The 13,288-nt window shown below is 39.4% G+C and overlaps 1 protein-coding gene across 4 annotated transcripts in view; it reads left to right on the forward strand.

Moving 5' to 3' along the window:
* CCDC102B (coiled-coil domain containing 102B) overlaps positions 1-13,288 on the forward strand; it is a 296,555-nt gene that overhangs the window by 236,413 nt on the left and 46,854 nt on the right. The window lies entirely within an intron of this gene.

A 13,288-nucleotide genomic window follows, 5' to 3' on the forward strand; every position in this document is an offset into this window, starting at 1 on the left:
CAGAAATATGTGAAGCTAAATGTAACAAAGTCGATGTCATGATTGTGGTATTCACAGGATGCCTCAGAAACAATTTGCATGTTTTTTTTTCTTCTGATGCTTAAGGCTATTTGTAATTATGTGCTCATTTTAATTATTTCTGGTCTGACACTCCAAATGGGAGACATGGGCAAGAACCAGCAGCCTGGCCACAAACAAGGCCAGCACTCAGAGCCGTCCCAAGACAAAGACAGTGTAGACACAACCACCTAGTGAACAGAAGTCCAGCAGCCCCGGCTCCCGAGATTTCTCACCTAAACCATTCTAATAATTTTATGCCACTTTCCCTGGATAGTTTGGACGTGTATTTGTGATAACAGATTTTACCAGTGCAGCATAAATAAAATGGTTTGCTGCTAAAAAGAGGCTCTTATTCCACTGTAGGCTGTACCTGTTAGCACCGTAATATGCAAAATTAATTAATGTAAAATCTCTTCTAGTTTGAAAGAAATTCAAAAGAGGAAAAAAAGCACCTCAACAGATGGAAAGAATAAGATACCATTGAGCACTCTAAATTCACACTAATTTTATGCCACTTGCCCTGGATAGTTTGAAAGTTACCATTTCCTGCAATCACTTATCACCAGCTTGTTCTCTCTTCTCTTTGCCGACCAGCTCCATTGCTGAATACTTCTGTTCTCCGTCAGAACCTGATAACAAACCAAACCCATCATGCGTGCCATGTTCTCAGCAAAAACTTTTATGAGTTATGCATGGAAAGTGTAGCTTGTGATAGGAGCTGAGTAAAATCAAGATGTTATGAGGACAGGGTTAGACCAGTATCTTTTCTTAGCTTTTCTTCTCCTCTTGAATCTCGGCAGCATTGATTAGACCACCATTCATTAACTATATATATAGTTTTATAGATAAATATAGACATATTGCAATATATATATATAGTTAATTATATATGTAATCCTTATGAACATTTGATATCTATTCCTTCTTCTCAGCTCTATTGTTACCTACTCATTTATGCTAGGAAAAAAGATGCAAAGACATAGACCTCATTTTATATTAGGAAAAAATGGCAGTAGAGAACTCAGCAAAGAACAGTTTCTTTTTCTTTGGTGCTCTGATGCTGAGGGTTGAGTTAATCCTGCTTACATCTGGGCACATTCATTCTTCCATGCAAATCCATTTTTTTTTTGAGAGGGCATCTCTCATATTTATTGATCAAATGGTTGTTAACAACAATAAAATTCAGTATAGGGGGGTCAATGCTCAATGTAAAATCATTAATCCATCTCAAGCCTAATTCTCGTCAGTCTCCAATCTTCTGAAGCATAATGAACAAGTTCTTACATGGTGAACGAATTCTTACATAGTGAATAAGTTCTTACATGGTGAACAGTACAAGGGCAGTCATCACAGAAACTTTCGGTTTTGATCATGCATTATGACCCATAAACAATCAGGTCAAATATGAATATTCATTTGATTTTTGTACTTGATTTATATGTTGATCCCACATTTCTCCCTCTATTATTATTATTATTTTTATTTTTAATAAAATGCTGAAGTGGTAGGTAGATGCAAGATAAAGGTAGAAAACATAGTTTAGTGCTGTAAGAGGGCAAATGTAGATGATCAGATGATCAGGTGTGTGCCTATGGACCAAGTATTAATCCAGGCTAGACAAGGGCAGCAAGACATCCACGGATGCAGATTTCTCTCAAAGTAGGGGGGGTGAGGTTCTGAGCCTCACCTCTGTTGATCCCCAAATTCTCACTTGTTGGCCCCCATGCGACTGTGCCTGTCTTAGGTTGTTCCTCCCTTGAGGAATCTTACCCGTCTCTGGCTAACCAGTCATCTTCCGGGGCCATACAGGGAAATGTAAAGTTGGTAAGTGAGAGAGAAGCCATATTGTTTGAAAAGGTTAGCTTTTTACTTCTTTGCAGATTTATGCCCTGTGGCTTCTATGCCCAGCACTTGTCTCGAGGTATCTTTACCACCTGGAGGAATTATGATGCTCGGTAAATTCGATATGAGGCACGAATTCTATTTAAGGGTTGTAATTAGGAAGGAAGAAGAAAAGCTATAGAGGTAGCATATGAAGGAAACATGGGAGGATTGATTATTTCTGTGACATATCTTCTTGTAGAGTACCTTAAGTATGTATAGGTTTTAAACTACTAACTAATTTGCACACACATATTAACATAATAGGAATACGGTGACATAAACAAAGCAAATCTATAATTACCATCCACCTCCAGTGAAGCCAAGAAAACCATTTAGGCACCCTAGGCAGCAAATCCATTTTTTTATATTTTCCTTTTTATATTCACATCCCATTTCTCTGCCCCATCCCTATGCAGCCATTTGAATGAGTTTTTTTGTGTATCTTTCTGTCCAAATGTGTTTTTGCACATGAGGTCCTTTGTTTTTTTTGTGTGTTTTAATTTATGTTAACCCTGTTCCTGGTCTATATCCCCGGGAAATTTACCCACAGATCCGTGAGTGGATAGATACAGGGTGCTGTCACAGGATGGTGTCTGGGGGCTGAGGGATGGATGCATAGGGCCTGCAGGCATTGGGAGAGCAGATCAAATCATGGATGTGCACCGTGGAGTGCTCGGTTCTGCAGCAGGTTACCCAAAACACATCATAGTGCCGTGATCTTAAAAAAGGTCCTTCATGAAAATAGAGGAGATTTTTAAAAATATCTTTCTATCTGTGACTCCAATTGAGTAATGTTGAAAAAAGCAGGTGAAAAATATAAACTCGAGTTTCTGTTCATTTTGACACAATGTGTGGTGTAGTAGAAAAGATCTAGGCAAGGAGTCAGATCAGAAGTAATCTCTGATGTGTGCATTTCTAGTGGTGTGGTCTTGGGTTAATCATTTAGCTGCTCTGGGGTATACTTTTCTTGTCTATAAAATGAATAATATGTTGGATAACATTTTATTTGCTTTTATTAAATGTATATCAGTGGTCAGCAGTCCCCCATGCCCTCCTACCCCCTCCCCCTTGGTAACCACTAGTCACTTCTCAGTGTCTGTGAGTCCAATGCTATTTTGTTCCTTCTGTCTTGCTTTGTTTATATATTCCACAAATAACTGAAAGCATATGGTATTTGTCTTGTTCCACCTGGCTTATTTCACTGAGCATAATACCCTCTAGATCCATCCGTGCTGTTGCAAATGGCAGAATTTCTTTTCTCATTATGGCTGAATAGTATTCCATTGTGTATATGTACCACATCTTCTTTATTCATAGGTTGCTTCCATTTCTTGGCTATTGCAAACAGTGCAGCAATAACATACAGGCATATGTCTTTTTGAATCAGGGATTATGTTATCTTCAGGTAAATTCCTACAAGTGGAATTACTGGGTAACATGGTATTTTTATTTAGAGTTTTCTGAGGAACCTCCATACTGCTTTCCACAGTGGTTGCACCAATTTGTAGTCCCACCAGTAGTTGTGTAGGAAGGTTCCTATTTCTCCACATCCTTGCCAGCATTCGTTGTTTCTCATCTTTTGGATATTGGCCATTCTAATTGGTGTGAGGTGATATCTCATTGTGGTTTTAATTTACATTTTCCTGATGATTAGTAATGTGGAGCATCTTCTCATGTGCCTATTGGCCATTTGTATTTCTTCTTTGGAGAAGTGTCTGTTTAGATCCTCTACCCATTTTCTTGATCAGGTTATTTGACTTTTGGGTGTTGAGGCATATGAGTTCTTTATATATTTTGGATGTTAACCCTTTATCAGATATGTTGTTTACAAATATATTCTCCCATAGTATAGGATGCCTTTTTGTTCTATTGATGTGCCCTTTGCTGTACAGAAGCTTTTAGTTTGATGTAGTCCCACTTGTTCATTTTTTACTTTGTTTCCCTTGCCCGAGGAGATGTGTCCAGGAAAAAATTGCTCATGCTTATGTTCAAGAGATTTTTGCTTGCGTTTTCTTCTAAGAGCTTTATGGTTTCATGACTTACATTCAGGTCTTTGATTCATTTCAAGTTTACTTTTTTGTATGAAGTTGGACAATAATCCAGTTTCATCCTCTTACATGTAGCTGTCCAGTTTTGCCAACACCAGCTGTTGAAGAGGCTGTCATTTCCCCATTGTATATCCATGGCTCCTTTATCATATATTAATTGACTATATATGCATGGATTTATATCTGGGCTCTCTAGTCTGTTCCATTGGTCTACAGGTCTTTTCTTGTGCCAGTATCAAATTGTCTTGATTACTGTGGCTTTGTAGTAGAGCTTGAAGTCAGGAGGCATAATCCTCCCAGCTTTGTTCTTCTTTCTTAGGATTGTTTTGGCTATTTGGGGTCTTTTGTGGATCCATATGAATTTTAGAACTATTTGTTCCAGTTCATTGAAGAATGCTGCTGGTATTTTGATAGGGGTTGCACTGAATCTGTAAACTGCTTTGGGCAGGATGGCCATTTTGACAGTGTTAACTGTTCCTATTCATAGGAAGGAAGCATAGGATAGATATCCATTTTTTGATGTCTTTAGTTTCTCTCATGAGTGTTTTATAGTTTTTAGAGTCTAAGTCTTTCACCTCCTTGGCTAGGTTTATTCCTAGGTATTTTATTCTCTTTGATGTAATTATAAATGGAGTTGTTTCCTGATTTCTCTTTCTGCTAGTTCATTGTTAGTATATAAGAATGCAATAGATTTCTGTGCATAAATTTTGTATCTTGCAACTTTGATGAATTACGTTATTAGTTCTAGTAGTTTTTTGGTGGATTCCTTAGGATTTTCTTGGGGTTAACAAATTTAAACATTGAAATGTTTATAGTTGATTTAATGAAACCTTTGAGCAGAGTTAGGAAACACTCTGTCTTAAAATATGAAAAATTATGCATAATTGATCTAACTAGGTTTTGGGTCAAATATTAAGCACTTAATTTAATCTTATAATATGTAATATTGCTTAATTGAATGTTCTAGCATTTAAATATAATAGTTATTTAATCTTTATTATATATTTATAAGTGTTGGCTATTATTATAGTTAATATAAAAATTATATTATCTCATAAATGGTAATTGCTTACAAAATAGAATATTCTGTTAATCTATATGAAGCAAAATTTTCTAATTTAAGAGCATTTAGGTGTAGGTTTTGTGTCTGTCACCTTATCAGGTTAAAATGCCTGATGTTATATGATGTGCTCTTTGCTTCTTGTTATCAAGGGAGTTTTAAACCGTCAGAGTAGATTTCCTAAAAAATGGGGATACAGAAGCAAGATCAGGAGAGTGATTCTTAGACTGGAGAGTCAAAGCAAGACTTTGTCTGAAGTTGCCAAAGACGAGACCTGAGTGTAACCATCTGGAAGTCAATCAAATGTCCTAGAGCCAGAAGTCAAGGAAAGAGAAAACAGATATGCGAGGTGGTCAGGTTGTGGTAGGCTTGAAGAAACCTCAAGCATGTAGGACTTGTGATTCAGATATGAGATTGAGGCTTTTACCTCTTTACAGGAGGTAGGAGACTTTTTATGGATGGAGTAGAAGCTAATTTCCCATGAATGGCCACCAAAAAGAATAGAAAGGAAAAGATAAATATTATTACAGCCCTGTAAACAGGTAATGTGGCTCATAGAAAAAGTATAGATAAAGACAAATTCTATTAGTCTGAAAAGAGAAAAGATCTAGCAACAGAACAGATTAATATTAATTGTCGAAGAACATCTGTATACTCATTTCCTTTAAAGAAACAGAATAGAATCAGAGACATTGGCAAAAATCTTAAAACCAGAACAAGACTACTTTGGAGAGCAAAGGGAACAATGTTTGCTAGGAGATACAGTTGAAATAACTGGGTCCCGAGCTCAGAGGCAAGATGCCAGGAGAGATTCTGGCACCTACATTAAGGTCTAGAAAGAAAACTGGTATGGCTACGAGTGCTCAGTGGCATTAAGTTCCAGCAGGGCTGAGAGCAGATACGCTTCTACATGTGTGTACATGCTGTTTGCATTTATAGTCATCAACTAAAGATATAAAATCTCTGCTCCTACTTTATCTACCATTTTATAACTTTAACAGGAAGGAAATATTTTGTTTTTGGTGAAAGTCATAGATAATAAAGCACACCAAAGGGTTGGGTTTTTGTTTGTTTGTTTAGAGAACCTGATTAGTTTAGGAAAGGAAAAATAAAACATTCTGTCACTACTTGGTAATAGCACATCTGATTGGAAGAAACCACTTTTCTTCTAGTTTTATTGAGATATAAAGGACATAACTTCATTCTGTAGGTTTAAGGTGTACAGCATAATGGTTCGACTTATATATATTGTTAATGATTAGCATAATAAATTTAGTTAGCATCCATCGTCTCATATAGATATAATGAAAAGAGAAAGGAAATAAAAAATTCCTGTGATGAAAATTCTTAGAATTTACTCTTAACTTTCTAACATATCATACAACCGTGATAACTACAGTCATCATGCTATATGTTCCATCCCTAGTACTGATTATAACTTAAAACGAATTTATCTTCTAACTGGAATTTTGTACTTTTTTAACACTTGCCTGTAATTCCTCCCCCCTCAGCCCCCTGCCTCTGGTAACATAAAAATCTTCTTCCATGTTTTTTATTTTAATTCCACATGTAAGTGAGCAAATGTATTTTGTCTTTCTCCAACTTATTTCACTTAAACATATTATCCTCTAAATCTATCCATATTATCACAAATGGAACAATTTCCTCATTTTTATGGCTGAATAACATTCCATTGTATATATGTACATTACAACTTTATTTACTCACCCACTGATAGGTCGTTCCCATGTCATGGCTGCTGTAAATAATACTGCAGTGAACACGGGGGTGCAGCTATCACTTTGAGATAGTGTTTTTGTTTCCTTTGTATATAATCCTAGAAGTTAATTTTTCTGATTCATATGATAGCTCTGTTTTTAATTTTTTGAGGATTGTCTATACTATTTTCCATAGTGGCTATTCCAGCTTACAATCCAACCAGCAGCGCACAGGGGTTCCCTTCCCTCCACATCCTTACCGACCTTTGCTCTTACCTGATGATGGTCATTCTACAGGTGTGCTGTGGTATCTCATGGTGGTTTGGTTTGCATTCCCCTAATAGTGGGGTTGAGCATCTTTTATGTACCTGTTGGCCTTATATGTATCTTCTTTGCAAAAATGTCTACTCAGTTCTTTTGCTCAGTTTTTAATTGGATCATTGGCTTTTTGTTATTGAGTTCTTTATACTGAGTTGCATGAGTTCTTTTGTATATTAACATCTTATCTGATAATGTGGTTTGCATGTATTTTCCATTCTGTAGGTTGTCTTCTCACTCTGTTTTGATGGTTTCTGTTGCTGCGTAGAAGCTTTTTAGTGTGATAGAGTCCCATCCCACTTGGATATTAATTTTATTGCTTATGCTTTAGGTGTCATGTCCAAAAATCACTACAAAGACCCATGTCAAGGAACTTTTTTCCTGTTTTCTTCTAGAAGTTTCACAGTTCATGTTTTATGTTTAAATATTTATTTCTAATTTTTTTTTTTTTACTATCTTCACTGGCATAGTATTCTTGATTGCCAGTTTTTCTTTCAAGATTTTGAATGTCATCCCATTCTCTTCTGACCTGTTGAGAAATCCACCAGTGGTCTCACGAGGGTTCTCTTTATTTAACTTCTCTCTTTTTTCTTACTTCTTTTTAAATCATTTGTATTGGACTTTTAATTTAATTATGATGTGTCTTGGTACAGCCCTATGTAGGTTCACCCTATTTGAGGTCCTTAGGGCCCCTTATATCTAGAGTTCTATTTCTCTCCCTAGGTTTGGGAATTTTTCTACCATTATTGCTTTAAATATATTTCCTGTCCCTTTCTCCTCTTCTTCTGGAGTTGCCGTAATGTGAATGTTGTTTCTTTTTATTGTGTCTCATAAGTCCTATAGGCTTTCTTCACTTTTTTTCATTCTATTTGTTTTTCAATCTGATCCTCTGACTGGATGACTTCAAATGTTCTATCTTCCAGGTCACTAGCTTTCTCCTGCATGGCTGAATCTATTTTTGAAGCTCTCTATTGAATTTTTCAGTTCAATTATTGTACTTTCAGTTCTAGGATATTTTTATGGTTTCTGTCAGGCTTGTTTTGTTCATAGATTGTTTTCCTAGTTTCACCAAGTTGTCTATGTTCTTACAGTTCACCAGAATTCTTTTAGAGGATTATTCAGATTTGACAGGTCATGTAGATCTCTATTTCTTTAGGATATGCTTTAGAACTTCATTAATTTCCTTTGGTGGTGTCATATTTACCTGATTTTTCATGATCCTTGAATCCTTGTGTTGGTATCTGAACATTTCAGTAAGTGGTCTCTTTCAAATATTATAGGTTCACATTGACAGAGACAGTTCATCTGTCAGCTCAGTTTGGGTTTCTGGATGTGTCTGATGGTAACGTCCTTGGGCAACTGGGGCCTGCTATTAAGGTTTGTTCAAACTCTGAGGCTGGGGCAGAAAGTGTAGCAGTGGCTGATGGCAGTGGGTCTGACTGCTTGCTGGCTTGGTTCCCTGCCCAAGCGAGGCTGGAGGCTGTGTTCTGCGGTTGCCTGGATTTCCTGGTCAGAATTTTCAGTTACTATACTCAGCAGTAAGTGGGACTGTGAATTGGCTTCTTACCCTGGCAGAGCAGCAAGACGGGACACAGAGCCCGCATGTCTCATGGTTTTGGTACCCAAGTCAGGCAGGAATGTGCACTGAATATCCTGGTCAGAAGAGGCCACTGCTTTTACTCTGCAGATGAGAAAGCCACTATTCAAGCGCCACTCTACAGGGGCTCCTGGATGGGCTGCACGGCTTCCCCTGTGCTCTGGAAGGTTCCCTGTGGAGCAGGCTGAAGGCTGTTTCCAGCCGTCAGTGAGGCTGCAAATTAGCTTCCCACCTGGAGGCAGTGGAAGAAGGCGCTCCAAGGCCACTCATGCCATTTCTTTGCATCTTTGACTCAAGCCAACCAGTGCCCCCAGGTTCCCTGGCTGAACAGAGTCACTGGCTTTGCTCTGGGAGCGATCAGCTCTGACCATCTCCCTCTCAGCTTTGTCACTGCTGGGTCACACGGTTTCCTGTCACCGGTCCCTCCTGTCAGGTGAGATGGGGGGCCGTGTGCCACGGAGGAGTCTGAGTCACATCCCTACCGCCTGGAGGGCCCATTTCAAACAACTCCTACATTTTCCCAAACAGGCTTTCTGGTCCAGGGAGCCAAGGGCCATGATTGGCAGCGGCTGGATCCCATTCTGCCTGGGCAGGGTCCAGGGCCAGCAAAACTTTTGTGTGGGGACCTGCATTGCGCAGACCTGCATACCACCAAGTTCCCTAGTGACTCTGCCACCAACCTTGTTCTGTCGGGGAGCAAAGGCCTGCTTGACACAACTACTTGGGCTCCGTGGGTGGAGACACAGTCTGCCAAGGTCTGCGCGCCGGCTGTTGCTGGCTGTAAACTCTTCCCCGCTTCTCCGTCACAGTCAGAGGCTCCCTGGTTTCACTTTCCCTGCACATTCCTCTGTGATCATAAAATCAGAGCGGCTCCCACAAAGCAACCTGCCGTGGGTGGACCTGGGTGTCACCCTGGGCTCTCTTCTTCCACTGGGGGAGCCATAGGCTCAGGGGAGATCCCCCCATACGGCACTGCACCAACCTGCACAGGGCAAAGAGGTCAGCTCGTAGCCGTTCCTCTTACCCTTCCTTCTGGAGGGGCTGTGTTGGCCTCTGTGGTGCAGGGGCTGCTGTGGCCCCACTCTGCATTCTATAATTCTCTCAGCAATGTCTTATCCACAAATACTGTTTTTGTGAGGGGGAAACAAAATATTGCCATCTTGGTGACATCACTCTCCATAAATAGAAACCACTATTTTTTAGAGTGTAATTAACACATTAAGTTCTGGAATGTGCAAGTCGGACACTCAGTCAGACACTATCAACAGTAGAAGCACAGATTGGAGATGGGGAACTCAGTCTGCATGCGAAACCATTTGATGGGTGATCTACCCGAAATAGGTGTTCTAGCCACGACGCTGGAGAATGAAGAGGCACACGGTCCCTGGAGTCGGCATACAGTCATCACTACCTATCATGAAACCCTTTTGCAGCCATTTAGGTAATAAGGCAGAATTCAAATTGAAAGGAACTGGGATAGTACACAGCGTATCAGGAGAAGAATCTAGTCTCAAGGCTGGAGACAGGTGACGTCTTGATCTCAGAATGAAGCAGCGCCTGCACTCAGGGGCTCAGTGTCAAGACAGAATGCTGATCCTAGGCCCCTTTTTAAAAGCTCTAGAAAATAGATATGGGGTATAATTGTTCCCCACCTCTTACATCGAGGTGGGAGGAGGGGAGGAGTCGGGGGCTGAGAATCTGTGTAGGTCTCCAAAACCTCCAAATGTTGTTATGTCATGTTTCTCTGCTGTGTCATTATCTGTTATTTTGTCCCTTTTGTATATAGAAATATATCATCCACAGTTCCAATTCAACAAGAACTTATGTTCTATGAAAGAATACGTTAGAGAAATAACATCCAAATGTACAGTACAAATAAGCATAGGTGGGACAGTATCAGAAAGTAGACCGGGAAGCCCACCTACCCAGAAAAGTGGTCCACTCGTCCAGCTTACTGGGCAATGCCTGAAAAATGATTCAGTCTCTCTATTCCTCAGCTTTGTCAATAATAAATTAACAGAGTGGCACTAAATGAGGCTCAATTTTCAGTTCCAGCAATATTCTTTAGGACTGTTATTCAGAGCTGACATCATTTAAATTCATACTATTCAAAATTTTTAAATAACCAGGTTTTCCACAGATGTCTATTTTACAATATCCCCTGTGGATATTAAAGATCTTGTGAGCCCCGTTTAAGCGTATTGCTCCTTAATTAGAGGAGGACTCTGGGACCCATTCCTTGAAGCAATGTGATGGTTTAGATGTCCTCAGTGAATGATTTTCAAATCTGTGATCCTATGAACACCATTTATTCCAGACTTCATTAAAGTGGTTTTCTGAATCTAATAAATCATAAAACAACCACATTTTCAGATTTTCTTGATTGGCACAAGATAAGCCTATATCCTTCTTTTTTCACTCACCCAATTTGTATCATGTCAATGTATGTACCTTCTGAAATGAAATTTTCAAAATACAATAGGCAAGACTCATTTTGACAGATTTGTATGCTATATCCAGGTGCAAATCACTTGGAACATTTTCACTCTAAAGCTCTGACAGTTTGTTTGAAATCTTTTTCAGTGTTCTGTTTTACACATTGTAACATCAGTGAAATTTTAGACTATTGACATGTTAATGGAGAAAATTATCTTTTTTAAAGTTTTTGACAAACTAAAACTACTCCATAGTAAAGCTATCCTATTGTCAGAAAAATAGAATTTCATGTTCCTTAAGCAGTGTGTATGTGCAACATTGCTATGATTGACAGTTAACTAGTGACCACATGAAATGCCAATAAGTGAATTGTAGTTTTTCTTCCTACATGAGGATCTTTGAATGAAAGGATATATGCACTGAGTTCTTACCAAGTGCCAGATCCTTAGTTGGGTAGTAATGGTGCAGCGATGACATAGACTTGTAATGACAGTGACTGGCACTTGGTGGACATCAGATGTGTGTTGAATCACTGCCTGGTCTCTGGCTTCCCTGAATTTACAGGCCATTAGTGAAAACAGACAATTCAAAAGCAATAATGCTGAAGTGGTTTTAGAAAGCTTCTTGGAAGACAAGAAATGGAGGAAGAAATTGAAAATTGTATAATATATAGGAGTTAGCCTTTAGCCAAGGAAAAGGAAAAGGAAGGGAATAAGTAGAAAGTACATGAATGGGTGGTTGGCAAGTTTGAGGAAGTGAATGAGATTCAGTATAACTGAGATGTGGCTTGTTGTGTTGGATAGTGGGGAAAGAATCTGAAAGAGGGCCAGCCTAGGGCAGGGAAGCGCAAGGCCTTGAGAGCACGTTCAGGAATGTAAACTTTGTTTGGAGGCACAGGGAACCACAGAAGTATTCTTGGTTAGTGATGTGGCCGGTTTTACCACCTCTCAGTGGTGACTGTCTGCTTTGCCAAGCCCCTTGTGTCCCTGCACCTGGAGGTGAAGTAGGTGACCTCCTTGCTATTAATCTACTCATTTCCACCTCCAGACCTTTGTCCTTCTGGTAGACGTACAGACAGGTAGGTGGAATGGGTGGATAGATAGGACATTCGCTGTCACTGCTCATTGCTGTCATCTGCGCAGCTCTGGCCAGTCTCCATTACTCTGATATTTTAATGCCTAGTTTATTCTTTTCAGCTCTACCCCCTGAGTAGAATATCCAAAATAACAACTTTTAATACTCTGTACTTTTGATTCCTCAAATTCTTCTCATCCAATTATCTTGTCCTCTACTTAACTTTAGCAACCTACTCCCAAGGTCATCCTGCAGATATTATCCTCACCAATTTCTACAGTTTCTCTAGGGTCTCAAACTAAGCATACCACTTCCAAACATACTCTCTTATCTCTCAAGAGTACTCCCTTCAGTGCTTACAAGACGTCAACCCACCAGGGCATATAATCTACTGAGATAGCACCTTTTCACTGTCATTTAACCACCTCTGTTTCTGATTTCACTTCTTACATATAAAATGATGGCTCAGTGTTATAACCATTTCCTTACACGTACCTCGATTGCCTGTTCCCGTACCTTTACAAACACTCTCTTGTTAAGACAATCACTGAAGTGCAACCCTCTGCCTCATCTTCAGCTGCAGGTAGGGAGCTGCATGTGGCAGTAGAAAAACTAGCATTATGGTGACAGGTTTAAATTAGTGACCACTCATGTCAGGTAGCAGCATCTCAGGACTCCACCACTAACTCTTCTCAAGGCCTACCTGTAATCCCCCCCACCCCAAACCCTTCTCACTCTCTCCTGATAATCTTACTTCGGAATTTACTGAGACACAGAAACAAACAGGAATGCAGGATACAGATATTCACACTCCCACTGTTACACCCACCAAACTACTTATGTATCAGTTGGCCAGTATTCCCTCTACATTACTGATACTGCGGATGGGATTTCTCAGTTCCTACCTGTCGTCAGCCCCACCTTGTAGGCAGAGTCCTACCTACTTTTTCCAACAGATGCATATTTATATCTATATTCCTGAGATATATAAAATACGTCTGACCTAGAAATATCCATATAGCAGATAGAAATTTCTATCTAAATATCTCAGATCTGATATATGCCAATACACACATATATTTAAACATTTTAT

Source organism: Manis javanica, chromosome 9, assembly GCF_040802235.1.
Source record: "Manis javanica isolate MJ-LG chromosome 9, MJ_LKY, whole genome shotgun sequence".
Taxonomy (NCBI): Eukaryota; Metazoa; Chordata; class Mammalia; order Pholidota; family Manidae; genus Manis; species Manis javanica.